The sequence below is a fragment of the Copadichromis virginalis genome, linkage group LG17 (assembly GCF_057382275.1).
Source record: "Copadichromis virginalis isolate Kocher_CV1m ecotype Utaka linkage group LG17, C_Virginalis_male_GT1.1, whole genome shotgun sequence".
NCBI lineage: Eukaryota > Metazoa > Chordata > Actinopteri > Cichliformes > Cichlidae > Copadichromis > Copadichromis virginalis.
In genome coordinates, this window is record NC_140634.1 from 16,597,403 (window position 1) to 16,619,849 (window position 22,447).

At 39.2% G+C, this 22,447-nt stretch overlaps 1 long non-coding RNA gene across 12 annotated transcripts in view; it reads left to right on the forward strand.

Moving 5' to 3' along the window:
- The window catches only part of LOC146689189 (uncharacterized), a 44,066-nt gene that overhangs the window by 3,892 nt on the left and 17,727 nt on the right, over window positions 1-22,447 (forward strand). For 6 of the 12 annotated variants that reach the window (XR_014916114.1, XR_014916108.1, XR_014916115.1 and 3 more), the window contains 4 exons: window positions 609-5,470; window positions 7,627-10,715; window positions 11,621-16,482; window positions 18,633-21,720. This is a non-coding gene — a long non-coding RNA (uncharacterized LOC146689189). The remainder of the gene's footprint in view (window positions 1-608; window positions 5,471-7,626; window positions 10,716-11,620; window positions 16,483-18,632; window positions 21,721-22,447) is intronic. The other 6 variants (XR_014916112.1, XR_014916110.1, XR_014916117.1 and 3 more) reach the window with 6 other exon arrangements.

Sequence of the window (22,447 nt, forward strand, 5' to 3'; positions counted from 1 at the left end):
GTTGGTTTAGTGTAAGCTCAGCTTTTTAACTAATGTAAGAAGTGTTATGACTGACTCGTTTTTAATACCTAAATCTGGCCTCAGTGCACAAACCTAAATGAATCGGTACATATGAAAGCGCCCAAGTCACAAGCTGTGTTCAAGGACATGGATAAAACAAAAAGGTTCAAATCTGTGCACAAAAACCCCACAAATCAGTGTCACTGTTTTAAAATCTGCTGCGAGACCGCTCTAAATGTCAGCGTTTTCTTTACGTAAAGACTGGGGTCTGTAACATATCAGCTCGTTTCTTATTTATTAAAGAACATGCCTGACACCAGGCTTTTGAGTTAACGGCTCCATTAGATCTCTGCAAGTATTTTTAAGTATTTTTAGGTTCTTTCCAGCAGGATTTGTGGCTAGTTCTGGAGCTTGACCCTAAAAGATTTCAGTGTGTCGGTGCTTCTGCTTTCCCTGTTGTCCTTCTGTTCCATCTTTTTTTCTGTTTCTGTCAAATTTAAAAACAACTGCACTCTGAAATACACACTCTTTGCAAGATGTTGTCTAAACTAGTGGTTGGAAGGCATAATTGTGTTTGGTCTCTGATGGTTTATTTACACTTTTTGCAGGCCACGCCCACGGACTACAGAGCCATGATGAGCAACAAAGCCAAGAAGTCTATGGACTTCCTGCTGATGCAGGACACCTCCCCGACAATAGCCACGGACGTGTCACTGCAGTACCGCCTCGACATCGTCTTCTGCCAAACGGTCACCTACACATATTTTAATTATTGAATGTCTGAGCTGATGCGTTTATCCTGGAGTGACTCAGAGTGAAGGAGAAGGCCAAGAAGAAGTGTAAATATCATAAAAGCAAGGAGTTCAGAGCTCTACGACTTAGTGTCTTTATGGTATTTATGTGTGTAATGGAGACCAGGGGTTCCATTACCCTTACTTGTATTTTTATTAATTGACTGACTGATTTGTATTTAAAAACCATAATGAAGAAAAACACACACTGGTTGATTGTGATCTTTATTAGGTTTTTTGGGTTGTTATTTAAGTGACTCGTGAAAGGTGAAGAGACAGGGGGACTGGCCATCCTACCTGTGTCAGGAAAAGAACCCGTGTTAGAGCTGTTCACATTTAATCATTTGTCTGTAACCTAAATTAGTTGTATATGTAAAAAGAGAAGTGTTAACAGTACTCACTTTATAAAGAGTAAAAGCAGCTCAATCACCTGCTTATGAGCTCCTGGAGCAAACCAATGTGCCAGGCTAGGGGAGTGTGTGTTGGAGTGATTTTGTTAAAAGTTGTCATTATTGTGCTTGGACCTTGTCTTGAACTGTATGTTCAGATATTTTTCTGTTCCTCCCCCACATGTAGGATGTTGGGGATGTTACTAGCTATAGTTTTCAACTGCAGGCACAATCTATGTAAGATTCTGGTTTCCTTATTTGGTAAGGAATGTTCACTTCCTGCCCTTTACAGTATGGGCTCACCATGTAAATGGTGGACTGTTAAAGAGGTTAAGCCATATACGAGGTTGAGGGGAGATGCCCTTTTATGACTAGAGATGCGGTTAAAACGTTTGTAACCAGGAAGTCACGTATACAGACACACATACACACACACACACACAGTGCCTTAGCTTTTACCACACAACATATGGGGTTTACAATGGGCAGTTGTGTAACTGTTTTCATTCAATAAAAGGCTGGAGTTGGAGTTGTCTGAGTTTGGGTGTAGAGCTTGCAACTCTGAGAATCTGACCAGGCTTCCCCTGCACAAGTAAAAACCAATCGAACTCTGATTGTCTTACTTTGTTCTGAGTCAGCGAGGGCTGAAACCTAACTGTGTGGTTAAGGTGTTTTAATGCAGCGGTCCCCAACCGCTGGGCCACGGACCGTCGTTTGGTCGAGAGATGAGGCTCGGGTGTGAAATGTATGGTTTTCAGAGTTTTTATCGTTTTTTATCGTTATTTTGTTATCGTTTTTATCGTTAACTCTGTTTTCCTGGGTCTTTCACATGTGTTATGAATAAATCTTCTTTTTTTCCGGTACCGGTACTAGTTTTATTTTGTTGTATTTATCTGTGACACCTTAAAGGCCGGTCCGTGAAAATATTGTCGGGCATAAACCGGTCCGTGGCGCAAAAAAGGTTGGGGACCGCTGTTTTAATGTATATAGAAGAGACTGAAGTTTATATGTTATGGAATTATTTATAGGACTTGTTCCAAATCTTCATATGTCTATGATGTGTTATATCTTGGTTATATTGTAGTGGTTTTCTTATGGGGAGGGTTTTGTTTTCCTTTGGTTTGCTGACCCCCAGACTTGGTCTATTCCAGATGCTCACCTGAATCAGGTAGAGTATAACAGGAAGCCATTTGCTTTTCAGAAGGGTTGGATTCTTTGCTGTATCACCATGTGTTCTCATTAATAAAGTACATTTTACTCCAGTCTCGTGCTATTTTAGTGGAAGTGACCCATGACCGTCGGCCAAAACTGACAATATGACTATTAAAAGTCTGAGTAATACTGTAATTTTCTGCTGCTCATTCCTGTGCAACATCCCATTTGGCCTCCCGTCATATTTCTTTTCAAGATTTTCTTATTTAATCACTAGTGTACATATATTTATATTTATAGATACATATATATTTAGTCATCTTTTCTCTTTTACCACGTCTCTCTAATATTTTGCTCTTTACTATTTTTCTATTTTTTATTTTATTATATTTTATTATATTTCTACTGTACCATGCTGCTGAGTGACTGCTGCTCGTCAAACACATTTCATTGCAATGTTGACCCTGTGCTAACTTGCATATGACAAATAAAACTGAAAACAGTAAAGGCAAAGGGAACACATCAAGTAAGGATTTCACACTCCCACTCACAACGGCACTTTCAAAGCATAAAGCCAAATATTTCAAAATTTCATTTTGAGGCATTTTAAAAATGAATGTGTTTGAGTTTCATTGCTCCAAAGCAATGTTTTCATATAAGCAAGACAACAACCAGTTTGCAACCATGTAAGTACAGTCCTCTATTGTAAACAGACGTGTTGGCAATCTGTCTGCGTTTATAAATTAGACAACAGTTATTTGCAGATCTTCATCAATCTGCCTGAGAGTGATTGCAGTCGGTCTGAGTTGGACTGCAACTGTTTTGAGTCAGGTTGCCTCCAAGGAGGCAGTTTATTATTTTCCTTTCCTAGTTGGAGAGATGGCTGTTGTTTTGTTTTTACTGTAGTGTGCTGGGCCATTAATGGCTCAGGGGCTGCAGCGTATCCGCGCCAACACCTAAGGCCAACGTGGAATCACCGGTCAGACTAACATAAAGAAAAAATCTGTTAAATTACACATTTGTATTCATTAAGTCACAGACAATGAAAACAAGCAGAAATCAAGATGTAATATTTTTATAATTTTATTGATGTTAAATTAAAGTCCCAGCTTAGTTATGTTGTCAGTGCAAGTCACTTCAATCTGTATAGCACCAAAGGAAACAATGGTGTTTTCAAGGTGCTTCACACTGTAAGGTAACAACTTACAGTATTAAAAAGAAAACCCCAAAAGAACAAACCCCTCTGAGCAAGCACGAGGCGACAGTGGGAAGGAAAAACTCCCTTTTAAGAGGAAGAAACCTTCGACAGAACCAGGCTCAGGGTGGGGTGGCCATCTGCCGCGACCATTCCTGGGGATTTCAAAAATGACTTGATCTGATCTAAATGTAAAACTAGCTAATTTAAAGTGTCCAGTGAGTTTTAGAAAATATCTTGCTGTTGATATCACGATGTCACTATAAAGGGGAAACTTTGTTTCCTCCCTTAAACCTCCCAAAAAATGCACGCACCGATGAAAAGCACTTAGATATCCAACTTGGTTCTGGGAATATCTTTCTTTTGAAAGTTTTAACAATATCTTCATCAAGATCTTGGACGTTTAATTGCCAGGATGTCACAATAACCGCTACATGCTTCCATCTTTTACAGAGGGATTTGAAAACCCTCTCGCTGAGTTTCTTGAACTTCTCTGGGGGGATTTTGTTGTATTCTGCCCTGATTTCAGTCCAGATTTTCATGGTAAGCCGGTTGGAGATAGCTTCAGCATTTTCAATGCTGAAGACTGTGTCTGATGTTTTTGCAACCTGGGAAATCAGTCCTTCCACAAAGATTTCCACTGAAAGTCTGCATCTTTCTTTCTTTTCATATGATTCCAGTCTATCGATAATTGTTACTGCCAACAGGTGTTCTTGGAATACTGAAGTAGTTATGATATTAAATATTGGTTCTCCCATTAAATTCATTGAATCCTCCTCCCCACTCCTCCCCATTTCCAATGATATTAGTGACCAATTATATAATTGGTCACAAATATCAGTGAAAATGGCATTAGCAATGCAGTCAAAATAATTCTGCACTTTTCGGTCTAAATGCAAATCCATCCCCTTGAATTTGTCCAAGAGTAGATCCAACAAACGTTTTTGGTGAGAATGAGGGCACTTTAAAAGTTTACCAAGCTTTGAAAGCACAGCCTGAATTAATGTCTCTAACCATCTTTCAAAGTCTAAGGTGTTTTCAGGTGGCTCACAGTCTACAGAAGATCTGTGATTCTGTATCTTTTTATATGACTCCGTTTGACTTATGTTTGTTAACGGTGGGATGCTGGCTTCATGTTCAACACAGGATTTCTGCTGCTGGGGATCTGGAATTGGATTGTTTTCTGCTTTTGCAGCACTGTGTTGGTCAGCATTTTGACAGCGTTCTTCTGTGTTAGCTGTTTCTTGGCTGTTAGCATCTATATTCTGTGCTGTATCAAACTCCTGCTCAGCAGAATCGTCCAAAAATTTCACAGGTGACAAAACCGTTTTGCCAGTGGTGGTGTGGACAGAACAGTTTTCATGTACAGGGGAGTTCTGGGAAGACCTCAGTGGTGATACTGCTAGTGACTGTGCACACAGGTCCATTACGTCCTTTAAAAAACCTGCAAGCCGCTTAGCGGTGAAGCAATCCGGATAGCCTGAGGTAAGCGCGTCCAACTGCTTTTTCGAAAAACTACTTAACAAGTTATCCAAGAGGGATACCAAAGCATGTACTGTAGAATTATCCCGATTGGTCTGAACTGTTTCATCATTTGTCATTGTGTTACAGTTTGAGCTTGCCATTTCACTTTTTTGTTTTTTATGTCTAAAATGTTGTTTTGTGTTAAACTCCGTGTTTGAACGTTTAAAGCGCTGCTGTCCCGCTGTGTGAATGCGTTTCAACTGAACAGCCAGGTCTATATATAAGGTCGGTTTCTTTGTAACGTCACCAGTCAAAGGACTGGCCCGGCTCGTCATAACGAAAGGGGCGGGACAAATCTGTTGCTTAGCAACTGAAAAAAAGGCACACCGCGCTGAATGCTACATCCGTCCTGCGACGGTACACCGCCTCCGCACCACCGTTTAAACATGAAGTGTGGATGTTAGAAGATCCCAAATATGGTGAGCTACTGGAAAATTACTCACGTTTTTGTTCTTGAGAGTGAGCGATAATAAGCGACATTTTATTGAGAAATTACAGTAGTCTGTCTGTTTCTCTTCATAGCTCTTTTCAAAACACGGTTACCTTTGGTTTGTTTGGCTCGCAGCTTAAAACGTAGTTTCAGTGTTTTTGCCTTCTGTGATTAATTCTGGTTTGCCTGCTTTATGGAGCTCAAACCAAGGCAAAATTGAAGTATCAGTATTTAAATGTAAATAGACTCAAACTAGGAGTGGATCAAAGGGGGTCCTTTCAGGTGCCAAATCTCCACTGCTAACATTTTATGCATGTTTAGCTTAATTGTAGAAAAGGTGCTTGTAATAATGTTTGGGTGAATAGGTGAATGAGGCATGTTGTATAAAGCGCTTTTTAATGCACGAGCAAAATACAAAAACCCTATATAAAAAGCAGTCAGTTTACCATTTATGTATTTGTTCCATTGAACGCTTCTGTGAAAATCAATTTGATACTTGTTCAAATAAAAAAATTGAATCGATTAGTTGTTTTCTCAACATTTATTAATCGACTATATGCAGAAAACTGTGACACTGTGGAACCCTTATTGCCGTTGTTGCCCTGAGGCAACAGACCAATTTCAATAGCATCAAATAAGGGTTAAAATAATTTAAGGAAAAATGAATTCAAATGATTTTCCGTAACTACAGAAATGACCTAAATAAGACAGAAGTACACATTCATTTTTATCGTTTTGTCAACAACAGGGCGCATGAGGTTTGTTCAATATTTGTTGTGTCTACAAGGCTCAGGCGCCCCCAAGTGTCTTATTTGTATAGTTGAAAGCATTATAAAGGAACGCAAAACTAAATTACATATAATTATAATTCTTGGCACTTTCTGGTGTGTGTGAGTTAGTGTTTCTCTTTTATGATTTGTGGGTCCAGCATCAAATTCAGAATCCTTCCCATCACACATGAGGTCTTGAATAATCATCTTATTTTAAAGACCTCGTAGTTTGATAGTTTGCTCCCTGACCGTGGTTCTGCCAGAGGGTGCTTCCTGTTAAAAGAGAGTTGTTCCTTCCCACTGTATTGAGGTTTTTTCTTTTTAATTGTAGACTTTCTACCTTACAATCTATACCACCTCGAGGAGAATGTTGTTGTGATTCAGCTCTGCATAAATACAATTAAATCGAATTAAGTGGGTTCAGCTAATTTGTGAAATAAATGTGAGTGACACGGTAAGTAATAGCCTGCATGTAACTCATTGTAAGAAGAGCAATATCGCCCCCTCCTGGTTCAACTTTTTTTTTCTTTGCAGTAATCTTTCCAATAATAATACATATGCACTAACCTCATGCTTGCTGTTAACAATAGCCTAAAGACATAAAATCAAGTTTAGTTTTTTCTTTAAGTTTATGTTTTTTATATGGTTGGCATTTATTTTGTTTCTTTTTAATAATTATATTGATTCTATTGATTGTTTGCCAAGCACTGAGGTCTCTGCTTAGACTGTGCTACTGGGATCACTGATTTAAAAATGAGGCAAAAGCGCCAAAGTTGTGCTCAAAAACAGTACAGTGAGCTACAACCTGTTGCTGTAGTAATTCTAACACACTTATTGTTTTTAAATACATACATGTTTAGTTTTTTTAAACCTAATTATATAATTTTTTTTGCAAAAGTGTCACCTAAACACCCAAATATACGTAATTCAAAACTTACTTTAATTATTACCCATTTGGCTGGTAACATGGACCCAGTCTGATGGATAGTTACTGAACAGATAGTCTTTTCTTTAAAGGCTGCAGTCAAAGCAAATCATTGTAAAAACAAGACAAGTCAATAAAAAACAAGTAATAACTATAATACTAAACTACAATAGAGAGAAAATCCAGTAAATATAATTATATTATGTAAAAAAATATACAAATATTTACCTCTAATTTAAAAAGACATTACAAGGGTACTAGTTTCATTTTAATCTAAACATAATCTAAATTGACACTAAATCAGTTTAAATATTACAGCTGAAGGTGATTTTAATAAATGTACTGCTGCTTGACTTTGTTTTACTACTGCAGTATAATTTATCATGTACAAAAGCTCCAAATGTTGTTTCTCTGACTTAATGTTCTGATGACGTTTGTGTTATTTTGCAGGAAATAGTCAGGACCCAGATGAACCTGTGCTGGAATTCAGTGTGGGTGAGTAATATGAGCATTTATGAAGGCTGTCCATGACCCGTAATTAAATTTAGCGTCATTAGTCTTATTTTGTCTCTCAGTGCAGGTATGTAATGTGACAAAACCGCTAATGATCTGATATGTTTGGGATGGATGGGCTGTGAATTATATAGTGAATTGTCTTATTTTGTCGCTCTGTGCAGGCTAGGGCCTATTATATGCTGTAGCCTGAAAGTAGCTGAGTTGCAGAGGATGGAGTGATCACTGGCTTTCTACTTACAGGGTGGTGGGTCTCAGAGGACAATTGCTACCCCTGTTGAAGTGAACAACGTGTGGAGTGCAACTGGCTTTGTGGCATAGCTGGCTCTGGCCTTGGACTGTGTGTTTTTACTTTGTACCTAAATGGGACACTGGACTTTTAACTATTATTCATTGTGTTTATAAATAAAATTTTAGAATTTTATTGACTGTCATCTTTTTGCCCACGGCGGAGACGGTTGGTCAGACCTAGAATCTCTTTATGTGTGTGTGTGTGCGTAACATCAGCAGGGTTTTGCATAAAAGAGTGTGAGCAGGTCAAAAGGTCAATTCATTTATTGTAGTTTTATGGCAGCACCTTCTAGTGGCCTTGAAGCAAACAGTCTCCTAACTAAGCCATGGCATCTCCGGTCTCTCCTACTTTTGTGTGCTCTGCTGGAGGAGCAGCATTGGATCTAGTGATACTGAGTAAGCTGATTAGGACTGGCGTGGAGAAATGTGGTTTGCATGAGTTAACTGCTACTCCTCTACATCTAAACGAGCCAGTTGAGGAGGTTCAGGCATCTGACAAGGGTGCCTCTTGAGCGCCTCCTGGGTGAGATGTTCCAGGCATGTCCCACCAGGACAGACAGGACACACCCAGGACATGTTGGGGAGATCACAGCACTCAGCAGAGAATGCCTCAGTGTCCCCCAAATAATGGAGGAGCTGGCTCGGGAGAGTAAGGTCTGGGTCTTCTCTGCTTATGCTACTGCCACCAAAACTAGACACCAGATAAGCTCAGAAAAATGAACAACCTGTTTAAATAAAGGTTAATTTAAAAAAAATGTTTGTCATTAGCTAGTCTGTGTACATGTACTTCTTCTCCAGTGTTGAAAATGTTAAACTCACAACCTGCACATTTTCTGGTTGCATCATCAAATAAATACCCCCAAAAGTAGTCTGAATACTTTTACACTGGTTTTATGCTGCGATATTTTCAAAGTCTTTCACTGAACACATTCAGTCACACATTGTTCATAATTTATTGGAAGTTTATTGTTTAATGTCCTGTCTAAATAACTTCAGTCACCATTTGTATTCATTAATGAATAACTGACTTCTAATATTAAAAGAAATAGAAACTGTTGTGCTGTTGTTCACGTAGAAGGGCCTGCTTCTGGATGTGCAGACTTTGTGCGTCAGTGGGAAGGTCAGGGTACAGGGTTCGAACCTCCTCATGAGATGTCGTATCTGCTGGATAAAAGCAAGCTACATCACATCAGGGATTGTCCTAGAGCTGCCCTACAGTAACAATCAACTGACTAATATATGAAATACTTGCAGTAGCACAATAATAAACACAAAGCAAAAAAGTGTTTAGTGAAGATAAAAAAAACCCCATCAAAGTTTTAGTTTCGTGGTACATCGATGGAGCTATTGGTTTGGTCGCACTGCTGATAAGAGCTGTGTGTCTCATCATAAGGAAAAGAATGAAAGGTGAGAACATTTACAGATACAACATTTGTAAGTTGTTCTATGAATGTTAGAGTTGACTGTTTTTGTCTTTCCAGGAAACAAAATGCAGAAGAGTGAAAATCCTGTGAGTTTTGAAACATCCATCCATCCATTCACTTCCGCTTATCCTTTTCAGGGTCGCGGGGGGTGCTGGAGCCTATCCCAGCTGTCATAGGGCGAGAGGCAGGGTACACCCTGGACAGGTCGCCAGTCTGTCGCAGGGCTAACACATTGAGACACAGACAACCATTCACACTCACACCTAGTGGCAATCTAGATTATCCAATTAACCTATCCCCACAAGCTGCATGTCTTTGGACGGTGGGAGGAAGCCGGAGTACCCGGAGAGAACCCACGCAAACACGGGGAGAACATGTGTTGTACGGTGGCCCTGAGAGGCCACTGCAACTTAAGACAACACCAGCAATAAGAAAAATGCTGCAAAAGCACACAAAACACAACGAAAAGAGGAAAAACGACAGCGGAAATAGGAAAAAAAAAGATTTGCAAAAGCACAAAGTGTTTCTGGGGAGACAATAACCTGACGGACCAGTTGCAGGAACCAAAATATGCTAAGAATTGCGCTGGGAGACACTTAAAAGAAGTGGAGGATTTATCGGTTTTGTGAGGAAAGAAAAGATGAGTGGTATATGTGTTAGCCTAACTATTAGCCTAAAAATTCATCATCAGTATTATATGAGTCATGATAAAACACACCTAGCATGTTTTGGGTTCCTGCAACTGGTCCGTCGGGTTATTGTCTCCCCAGAAACACTCCCCTTTGCTTTTGGAAATCTGTTTTTTCCTATTTCTGTTTTCGTTTTTCCTATTTACGTTTTTTTTCCTATGTCTGTTACCATTTTTCTTATTTCTATTTTGTTTTGTGTGTTTTGCAGTGTTTTTTTTATTGGTAAATGGACTGATTCTTATATAGCAATTTTCTACTCTCCCAGAGTAGTCAAAGCACTGTAAACAACATGCCTCATTCACCCATTCATACAAGCACGTCTAAAGGTATAGGTGAATTGAAAAATCTAAATTGCCCATAGGTGTGAATGCAGGAGTGAATGTGAGCGTGAATGGTTGTCTGTCTCTGTGTGTTGGCCCTGCGACAGACTGGCGACCTGTCCAGGGTGTACCCCGCCTCTCGCCTTATGACAGCTGGGATAGGCTCCAGCACCCCCCGCGACACTGAAAAGGATAAGTGGATGGATATTACTGAGGAGTCAGCATGTTTTTCTCTTCATTGTTTAGGTGGATCCTGAAGTTTCCTATGTCACCATCAGCAACACCTAGAAAACCAAGATAAGGTGTTTTGTTTAGTGATATCTGTATGTTTGTTTGTTTGTTATTATTTTATCTATATATCAGACAGCTTTTTTCAGGTTCGTGTTGATGATGAAATGATGCAGTGACTTCTGCTCTACTGTCAATTTTAAAATAACATAGTTCAAGCAGTTGAATTCTTAAATGACTCTTCTTTAAAAAGTGTTCAGTGTTTTATGTCTGGTCCGTGTGTCATCTTTGTCTTTACAATGTTGCAGCAATACTGTAGTAATGATATGATATGATATACCTTTATTAGTCCCACAAGGGGAAATTTAAATGTTGGTTTAGTGTAAGCTCAGCTTTTTAACTAATGTAAGAAGTGTTATGACTGACTCGTTTTTAATACCTAAATCTGGCCTCAGTGCACAAACCTAAATGAATCGGTACATATGAAAGCGCCCAAGTCACAAGCTGTGTTCAAGGACATGGATAAAACAAAAAGGTTCAAATCTGTGCACAAAAACCCCACAAATCAGTGTCACTGTTTTAAAATCTGCTGCGAGACCGCTCTAAATGTCAGCGTTTTCTTTACGTAAAGACTGGGGTCTGTAACATATCAGCTCGTTTCTTATTTATTAAAGAACATGCCTGACACCAGGCTTTTGAGTTAACGGCTCCATTAGATCTCTGCAAGTATTTTTAAGTATTTTTAGGTTCTTTCCAGCAGGATTTGTGGCTAGTTCTGGAGCTTGACCCTAAAAGATTTCAGTGTGTCGGTGCTTCTGCTTTCCCTGTTGTCCTTCTGTTCCATCTTTTTTTCTGTTTCTGTCAAATTTAAAAACAACTGCACTCTGAAATACACACTCTTTGCAAGATGTTGTCTAAACTAGTGGTTGGAAGGCATAATTGTGTTTGGTCTCTGATGGTTTATTTACACTTTTTGCAGGCCACGCCCACGGACTACAGAGCCATGATGAGCAACAAAGCCAAGAAGTCTATGGACTTCCTGCTGATGCAGGACACCTCCCCGACAATAGCCACGGACGTGTCACTGCAGTACCGCCTCGACATCGTCTTCTGCCAAACGGTCACCTACACATATTTTAATTATTGAATGTCTGAGCTGATGCGTTTATCCTGGAGTGACTCAGAGTGAAGGAGAAGGCCAAGAAGAAGTGTAAATATCATAAAAGCAAGGAGTTCAGAGCTCTACGACTTAGTGTCTTTATGGTATTTATGTGTGTAATGGAGACCAGGGGTTCCATTACCCTTACTTGTATTTTTATTAATTGACTGACTGATTTGTATTTAAAAACCATAATGAAGAAAAACACACACTGGTTGATTGTGATCTTTATTAGGTTTTTTGGGTTGTTATTTAAGTGACTCGTGAAAGGTGAAGAGACAGGGGGACTGGCCATCCTACCTGTGTCAGGAAAAGAACCCGTGTTAGAGCTGTTCACATTTAATCATTTGTCTGTAACCTAAATTAGTTGTATATGTAAAAAGAGAAGTGTTAACAGTACTCACTTTATAAAGAGTAAAAGCAGCTCAATCACCTGCTTATGAGCTCCTGGAGCAAACCAATGTGCCAGGCTAGGGGAGTGTGTGTTGGAGTGATTTTGTTAAAAGTTGTCATTATTGTGCTTGGACCTTGTCTTGAACTGTATGTTCAGATATTTTTCTGTTCCTCCCCCACATGTAGGATGTTGGGGATGTTACTAGCTATAGTTTTCAACTGCAGGCACAATCTATGTAAGATTCTGGTTTCCTTATTTGGTAAGGAATGTTCACTTCCTGCCCTTTACAGTATGGGCTCACCATGTAAATGGTGGACTGTTAAAGAGGTTAAGCCATATACGAGGTTGAGGGGAGATGCCCTTTTATGACTAGAGATGCGGTTAAAACGTTTGTAACCAGGAAGTCACGTATACAGACACACATACACACACACACACACAGTGCCTTAGCTTTTACCACACAACATATGGGGTTTACAATGGGCAGTTGTGTAACTGTTTTCATTCAATAAAAGGCTGGAGTTGGAGTTGTCTGAGTTTGGGTGTAGAGCTTGCAACTCTGAGAATCTGACCAGGCTTCCCCTGCACAAGTAAAAACCAATCGAACTCTGATTGTCTTACTTTGTTCTGAGTCAGCGAGGGCTGAAACCTAACTGTGTGGTTAAGGTGTTTTAATGCAGCGGTCCCCAACCGCTGGGCCACGGACCGTCGTTTGGTCGAGAGATGAGGCTCGGGTGTGAAATGTATGGTTTTCAGAGTTTTTATCGTTTTTTATCGTTATTTTGTTATCGTTTTTATCGTTAACTCTGTTTTCCTGGGTCTTTCACGTGTGTTATGAATAAATCTTCTTTTTTTCCGGTACCGGTACTAGTTTTATTTTGTTGTATTTATCTGTGACACCTTAAAGGCCGGTCCGTGAAAATATTGTCGGGCATAAACCGGTCCGTGGCGCAAAAAAGGTTGGGGACCGCTGTTTTAATGTATATAGAAGAGACTGAAGTTTATATGTTATGGAATTATTTATAGGACTTGTTCCAAATCTTCATATGTCTATGATGTGTTATATCTTGGTTATATTGTAGTGGTTTTCTTATGGGGAGGGTTTTGTTTTCCTTTGGTTTGCTGACCCCCAGACTTGGTCTATTCCAGATGCTCACCTGAATCAGGTAGAGTATAACAGGAAGCCATTTGCTTTTCAGAAGGGTTGGATTCTTTGCTGTATCACCATGTGTTCTCATTAATAAAGTACATTTTACTCCAGTCTCGTGCTATTTTAGTGGAAGTGACCCATGACCGTCGGCCAAAACTGACAATATGACTATTAAAAGTCTGAGTAATACTGTAATTTTCTGCTGCTCATTCCTGTGCAACATCCCATTTGGCCTCCCGTCATATTTCTTTTCAAGATTTTCTTATTTAATCACTAGTGTACATATATTTATATTTATAGATACATATATATTTAGTCATCTTTTCTCTTTTACCACGTCTCTCTAATATTTTGCTCTTTACTATTTTTCTATTTTTTATTTTATTATATTTTATTATATTTCTACTGTACCATGCTGCTGAGTGACTGCTGCTCGTCAAACACATTTCATTGCAATGTTGACCCTGTGCTAACTTGCATATGACAAATAAAACTGAAAACAGTAAAGGCAAAGGGAACACATCAAGTAAGGATTTCACACTCCCACTCACAACGGCACTTTCAAAGCATAAAGCCAAATATTTCAAAATTTCATTTTGAGGCATTTTAAAAATGAATGTGTTTGAGTTTCATTGCTCCAAAGCAATGTTTTCATATAAGCAAGACAACAACCAGTTTGCAACCATGTAAGTACAGTCCTCTATTGTAAACAGACGTGTTGGCAATCTGTCTGCGTTTATAAATTAGACAACAGTTATTTGCAGATCTTCATCAATCTGCCTGAGAGTGATTGCAGTCGGTCTGAGTTGGACTGCAACTGTTTTGAGTCAGGTTGCCTCCAAGGAGGCAGTTTATTATTTTCCTTTCCTAGTTGGAGAGATGGCTGTTGTTTTGTTTTTACTGTAGTGTGCTGGGCCATTAATGGCTCAGGGGCTGCAGCGTATCCGCGCCAACACCTAAGGCCAACGTGGAATCACCGGTCAGACTAACATAAAGAAAAAATCTGTTAAATTACACATTTGTATTCATTAAGTCACAGACAATGAAAACAAGCAGAAATCAAGATGTAATATTTTTATAATTTTATTGATGTTAAATTAAAGTCCCAGCTTAGTTATGTTGTCAGTGCAAGTCACTTCAATCTGTATAGCACCAAAGGAAACAATGGTGTTTTCAAGGTGCTTCACACTGTAAGGTAACAACTTACAGTATTAAAAAGAAAACCCCAAAAGAACAAACCCCTCTGAGCAAGCACGAGGCGACAGTGGGAAGGAAAAACTCCCTTTTAAGAGGAAGAAACCTTCGACAGAACCAGGCTCAGGGTGGGGTGGCCATCTGCCGCGACCATTCCTGGGGATTTCAAAAATGACTTGATCTGATCTAAATGTAAAACTAGCTAATTTAAAGTGTCCAGTGAGTTTTAGAAAATATCTTGCTGTTGATATCACGATGTCACTATAAAGGGGAAACTTTGTTTCCTCCCTTAAACCTCCCAAAAAATGCACGCACCGATGAAAAGCACTTAGATATCCAACTTGGTTCTGGGAATATCTTTCTTTTGAAAGTTTTAACAATATCTTCATCAAGATCTTGGACGTTTAATTGCCAGGATGTCACAATAACCGCTACATGCTTCCATCTTTTACAGAGGGATTTGAAAACCCTCTCGCTGAGTTTCTTGAACTTCTCTGGGGGGATTTTGTTGTATTCTGCCCTGATTTCAGTCCAGATTTTCATGGTAAGCCGGTTGGAGATAGCTTCAGCATTTTCAATGCTGAAGACTGTGTCTGATGTTTTTGCAACCTGGGAAATCAGTCCTTCCACAAAGATTTCCACTGAAAGTCTGCATCTTTCTTTCTTTTCATATGATTCCAGTCTATCGATAATTGTTACTGCCAACAGGTGTTCTTGGAATACTGAAGTAGTTATGATATTAAATATTGGTTCTCCCATTAAATTCATTGAATCCTCCTCCCCACTCCTCCCCATTTCCAATGATATTAGTGACCAATTATATAATTGGTCACAAATATCAGTGAAAATGGCATTAGCAATGCAGTCAAAATAATTCTGCACTTTTCGGTCTAAATGCAAATCCATCCCCTTGAATTTGTCCAAGAGTAGATCCAACAAACGTTTTTGGTGAGAATGAGGGCACTTTAAAAGTTTACCAAGCTTTGAAAGCACAGCCTGAATTAATGTCTCTAACCATCTTTCAAAGTCTAAGGTGTTTTCAGGTGGCTCACAGTCTACAGAAGATCTGTGATTCTGTATCTTTTTATATGACTCCGTTTGACTTATGTTTGTTAACGGTGGGATGCTGGCTTCATGTTCAACACAGGATTTCTGCTGCTGGGGATCTGGAATTGGATTGTTTTCTGCTTTTGCAGCACTGTGTTGGTCAGCATTTTGACAGCGTTCTTCTGTGTTAGCTGTTTCTTGGCTGTTAGCATCTATATTCTGTGCTGTATCAAACTCCTGCTCAGCAGAATCGTCCAAAAATTTCACAGGTGACAAAACCGTTTTGCCAGTGGTGGTGTGGACAGAACAGTTTTCATGTACAGGGGAGTTCTGGGAAGACCTCAGTGGTGATACTGCTAGTGACTGTGCACACAGGTCCATTACGTCCTTTAAAAAACCTGCAAGCCGCTTAGCGGTGAAGCAATCCGGATAGCCTGAGGTAAGCGCGTCCAACTGCTTTTTCGAAAAACTACTTAACAAGTTATCCAAGAGGGATACCAAAGCATGTACTGTAGAATTATCCCGATTGGTCTGAACTGTTTCATCATTTGTCATTGTGTTACAGTTTGAGCTTGCCATTTCACTTTTTTGTTTTTTATGTCTAAAATGTTGTTTTGTGTTAAACTCCGTGTTTGAACGTTTAAAGCGCTGCTGTCCCGCTGTGTGAATGCGTTTCAACTGAACAGCCAGGTCTATATATAAGGTCGGTTTCATTGTAACGTCACCAGTCAAAGGACTGGCCCGGCTCGTCATAACGAAAGGGGCGGGACAAATCTGTTGCTTAGCAACTGAAAAAAAGGCACACCGCGCTGAATGCTACATCCGGCCTGCGACGGTACACCGCCTCCGCACCACCGTTTAAACATGAAGTGTGGATGTTAGAAGATCCCAAATATGGTGAGCTACTGGAAAATTACTCACGTTTTTGTTCTTGAGAGTGAGCGATAATAAGCGACATTTTATTGAGAAATTACAGTAGTCTGTCTGTTTCTCTTCATAGCTCTTTTCAAAACACGGTTACCTTTGGTTTGTTTGGCTCGCAGCTTAAAACGTAGTTTCAGTGTTTTTGCCTTCTGTGATTAATTCTGGTTTGCCTGCTTTATGGAGCTCAAACCAAGGCAAAATTGAAGTATCAGTATTTAAATGTAAATAGACTCAAACTAGGAGTGGATCAAAGGGGGTCCTTTCAGGTGCCAAATCTCCACTGCTAACATTTTATGCATGTTTAGCTTAATTGTAGAAAAGGTGCTTGTAATAATGTTTGGGTGAATAGGTGAATGAGGCATGTTGTATAAAGCGCTTTTTAATGCACGAGCAAAATACAAAAACCCTATATAAAAAGCAGTCAGCTTACCATTTATGTATTTGTTCCATTGAACGCTTCTGTGAAAATCAATTTGATACTTGTTCAAATAAAAAAATTGAATCGATTAGTTGTTTTCTCAACATTTATTAATCGACTATATGCAGAAAACTGTGACACTGTGGAACCCTTATTGCCGTTGTTGCCCTGAGGCAACAGACCAATTTCAATAGCATCAAATAAGGGTTAAAATAATTTAAGGAAAAATGAATTCAAATGATTTTCTGTAACTACAGAAATGACCTAAATAAGACACATTCATTTTTATCGTTTTGTCAACAACAGGGCGCATGAGGTTTGTTCAATATTTGTTGTGTCTACAAGGCTCAGGCGCCCCCAAGTGTCTTATTTGTATAGTTGAAAGCATTATAAAGGAACGCAAAACTAAATTACATATAATTATAATTCTTGGCACTTTCTGGTGTGTGTGAGTTAGTGTTTCTCTTTTATGATTTGTGGGTCCAGCATCAAATTCAGAATCCTTCCCATCACACATGAGGTCTTGAATAATCATCTTATTTTAAAGACCTCGTAGTTTGATAGTTTGCTCCCTGACCGTGGTTCTGCCAGAGGGTGCTTCCTGTTAAAAGTGAGTTGTTCCTTCCCACTGTATTGAGGTTTTTTCTTTTTAATTGTAGACTTTCTACCTTACAATCTATACCACCTCGAGGAGAATGTTGTTGTGATTCAGCTCTGCATAAATACAATTAAATCGAATTAAGTGGGTTCAGCTAATTTGTGAAATAAATGTGAGTGACACGGTAAGTAATAGCCTGCATGTAACTCATTGTAAGAAGAGCAATATCGCCCCCTCCTGGTTCAACTTTTTTTTTCTTTGCAGTAATCTTTCCAATAATAATACATATGCACTAACCTCATGCTTGCTGTTAACAATAGCCTAAAGACATAAAATCAAGTTTAGTTTTTTCTTTAAGTTTATGTTTTTTATATGGTTGGCATTTATTTTGTTTCTTTTTAATAATTATATTGATTCTATTGATTGTTTGCCAAGCACTGAGGTCTCTGCTTAGACTGTGCTACTGGGATCACTGATTTAAAAATGAGGCAAAAGCGCCAAAGTTGTGCTCAAAAACAGTACAGTGAGCTACAACCTGTTGCTGTAGTAATTCTAACACACTTATTGTTTTTAAATACATACATGTTTAGTTCTTTTAAACCTAATTATATATATTTTTTTTTGCAAAAGTGTCACCTAAACACCCAAATATACGTAATTCAAAACTTACTTTAATTATTACCCATTTGGCTGGTAACATGGACCCAGTCTGATGGATAGTTACTGAACAGATAGTCTTTTCTTTAAAGGCTGCAGTCAAAGCAAATCATTGTAAAAACAAGACAAGTCAATAAAAAACAAGTAATAACTATAATACTAAACTACAATAGAGAGAAAATCCAGTAAATATAATTATATTATGTAAAAAAATATACAAATATTTACCTCTAATTTAAAAAGACATTACAAGGGTACTAGTTTCATTTTAATCTAAACATAATCTAAATTGACACTAAATCAGTTTAAATATTACAGCTGAAGGTGATTTTAATAAATGTACTGCTGCTTGACTTTGTTTTACTACTGCAGTATAATTTATCATGTACAAAAGCTCCAAATGTTGTTTCTCTGACTTAATGTTCTGATGACGTTTGTGTTATTTTGCAGGAAATAGTCAGGACCCAGATGAACCTGTGCTGGAATTCAGTGTGGGTGAGTAATATGAGCATTTATGAAGGCTGTCCATGACCCGTAATTAAATTTAGCGTCATTAGTCTTATTTTGTCTCTCAGTGCAGGTATGTAATGTGACAAAACCGCTAATGATCTGATATGTTTGGGATGGATGGGCTGTGAATTATATAGTGAATTGTCTTATTTTGTCGCTCTGTGCAGGCTAGGGCCTATTATATGCTGTAGCCTGAAAGTAGCTGAGTTGCAGAGGATGGAGTGATCACTGGCTTTCTACTTACAGGGTGGTGGGTCTCAGAGGACAATTGCTACCCCTGTTGAAGTGAACAACGTGTGGAGTGCAACTGGCTTTGTGGCATAGCTGGCTCTGGCCTTGGACTGTGTGTTTTTACTTTGTACCTAAATGGGACACTGGACTTTTAACTATTATTCATTGTGTTTATAAATAAAATTTTAGAATTTTATTGACTGTCATCTTTTTGCCCACGGCGGAGACGGTTGGTCAGACCTAGAATCTCTTTATGTGTGTGTGTGTGCGTAACATCAGCAGGGTTTTGCATAAAAGAGTGTGAGCAGGTCAAAAGGTCAATTCATTTATTGTAGTTTTATGGCAGCACCTTCTAGTGGCCTTGAAGCAAACAGTCTCCTAACTAAGCCATGGCATCTCCGGTCTCTCCTACTTTTGTGTGCTCTGCTGGAGGAGCAGCATTGGATCTAGTGATACTGAGTAAGCTGATTAGGACTGGCGTGGAGAAATGTGGTTTGCATGAGTTAACTGCTACTCCTCTACATCTAAACGAGCCAGTTGAGGAGGTTCAGGCATCTGACAAGGGTGCCTCTTGAGCGCCTCCTGGGTGAGATGTTCCAGGCATGTCCCACCAGGACAGACAGGACACACCCAGGACATGTTGGGGAGATCACAGCACTCAGCAGAGAATGCCTCAGTGTCCCCCAAATAATGGAGGAGCTGGCTCGGGAGAGTAAGGTCTGGGTCTTCTCTGCTTATGCTACTGCCACCAAAACTAGACACCAGATAAGCTCAGAAAAATGAACAACCTGTTTAAATAAAGGTTAATTTAAAAAAATGTTTGTCATTAGCTAGTCTGTGTACATGTACTTCTTCTCCAGTGTTGAAAATGTTAAACTCACAACCTGCACATTTTCTGGTTGCATCATCAAATAAATACCCCCAAAAGTAGTCTGAATACTTTTACACTGGTTTTATGCTGCGATATTTTCAAAGTCTTTCACTGAACACATTCAGTCACACATTGTTCATAATTTATTGGAAGTTTATTGTTTAATGTCCTGTCTAAATAACTTCAGTCACCATTTGTATTCATTAATGAATAACTGACTTCTAATATTAAAAGAAATAGAAACTGTTGTGCTGTTGTTCACGTAGAAGGGCCTGCTTCTGGATGTGCAGACTTTGTGCGTCAGTGGGAAGGTCAGGGTACAGGGTTCGAACCTCCTCATGAGATGTCGTATCTGCTGGATAAAAGCAAGCTACATCACATCAGGGATTGTCCTAGAGCTGCCCTACAGTAACAATCAACTGACTAATATATGAAATACTTGCAGTAGCACAATAATAAACACAAAGCAAAAAAGTGTTTAGTGAAGATAAAAAAAACCCCATCAAAGTTTTAGTTTCGTGGTACATCGATGGAGCTATTGGTTTGGTCGCACTGCTGATAAGAGCTGTGTGTCTCATCATAAGGAAAAGAATGAAAGGTGAGAACATTTACAGATACAACATTTGTAAGTTGTTCTATGAATGTTAGAGTTGACTGTTTTTGTCTTTCCAGGAAACAAAATGCAGAAGAGTGAAAATCCTGTGAGTTTTGAAACATCCATCCATCCATTCACTTCCGCTTATCCTTTTCAGGGTCGCGGGGGGTGCTGGAGCCTATCCCAGCTGTCATAGGGCGAGAGGCAGGGTACACCCTGGACAGGTCGCCAGTCTGTCGCAGGGCTAACACATTGAGACACAGACAACCATTCACACTCACACCTAGTGGCAATCTAGATTATCCAATTAACCTATCCCCACAAGCTGCATGTCTTTGGACGGTGGGAGGAAGCCGGAGTACCCGGAGAGAACCCACGCAAACACGGGGAGAACATGTGTTGTACGGTGGCCCTGAGAGGCCACTGCAACTTAAGACAACACCAGCAATAAGAAAAATGCTGCAAAAGCACACAAAACACAACGAAAAGAGGAAAAACGACAGCGGAAATAGGAAAAAAAAAGATTTGCAAAAGCACAAAGTGTTTCTGGGGAGACAATAACCTGACGGACCAGTTGCAGGAACCAAAATATGCTAAGAATTGCGCTGGGAGACACTTAAAAGAAGTGGAGGATTTATCGGTTTTGTGAGGAAAGAAAAGATGAGTGGTATATGTGTTAGCCTAACTATTAGCCTAAAAATTCATCATCAGTATTATATGAGTCATGATAAAACACACCTAGCATGTTTTGGGTTCCTGCAACTGGTCCGTCGGGTTATTGTCTCCCCAGAAACACTCCCCTTTGCTTTTGGAAATCTGTTTTTTCCTATTTCTGTTTTCGTTTTTCCTATTTACGTTTTTTTTCCTATGTCTGTTACCATTTTTCTTATTTCTATTTTGTTTTGTGTGTTTTGCAGTGTTTTTTTTATTGGTAAATGGACTGATTCTTATATAGCAATTTTCTACTCTCCCAGAGTAGTCAAAGCACTGTAAACAACATGCCTCATTCACCCATTCATACAAGCACGTCTAAAGGTATAGGTGAATTGAAAAATCTAAATTGCCCATAGGTGTGAATGCAGGAGTGAATGTGAGCGTGAATGGTTGTCTGTCTCTGTGTGTTGGCCCTGCGACAGACTGGCGACCTGTCCAGGGTGTACCCCGCCTCTCGCCTTATGACAGCTGGGATAGGCTCCAGCACCCCCCGCGACACTGAAAAGGATAAGTGGATGGATATTACTGAGGAGTCAGCATGTTTTTCTCTTCATTGTTTAGGTGGATCCTGAAGTTTCCTATGTCACCATCAGCAACACCTAGAAAACCAAGATAAGGTGTTTTGTTTAGTGATATCTGTATGTTTGTTTGTTTGTTATTATTTTATCTATATATCAGACAGCTTTTTTCAGGTTCGTGTTGATGATGAAATGATGCAGTGACTTCTGCTCTACTGTCAATTTTAAAATAACATAGTTCAAGCAGTTGAATTCTTAAATGACTCTTCTTTAAAAAGTGTTCAGTGTTTTATGTCTGGTCCGTGTGTCATCTTTGTCTTTACAATGTTGCAGCAATACTGTAGTAATGATATGATATGATATACCTTTATTAGTCCCACAAGGGGAAATTTAAATGTTGGTTTAGTGTAAGCTCAGCTTTTTAACTAATGTAAGAAGTGTTATGACTGACTCGTTTTTAATACCTAAATCTGGCCTCAGTGCACAAACCTAAATGAATCGGTACATATGAAAGCGCCCAAGTCACAAGCTGTGTTCAAGGACATGGATAAAACAAAAAGGTTCAAATCTGTGCACAAAAACCCCACAAATCAGTGTCACTGTTTTAAAATCTGCTGCGAGACCGCTCTAAATGTCAGCGTTTTCTTTACGTAAAGACTGGGGTCTGTAACATATCAGCTCGTTTCTTATTTATTAAAGAACATGCCTGACACCAGGCTTTTGAGTTAACGGCTCCATTAGATCTCTGCAAGTATTTTTAAGTATTTTTAGGTTCTTTCCAGCAGGATTTGTGGCTAGTTCTGGAGCTTGACCCTAAAAGATTTCA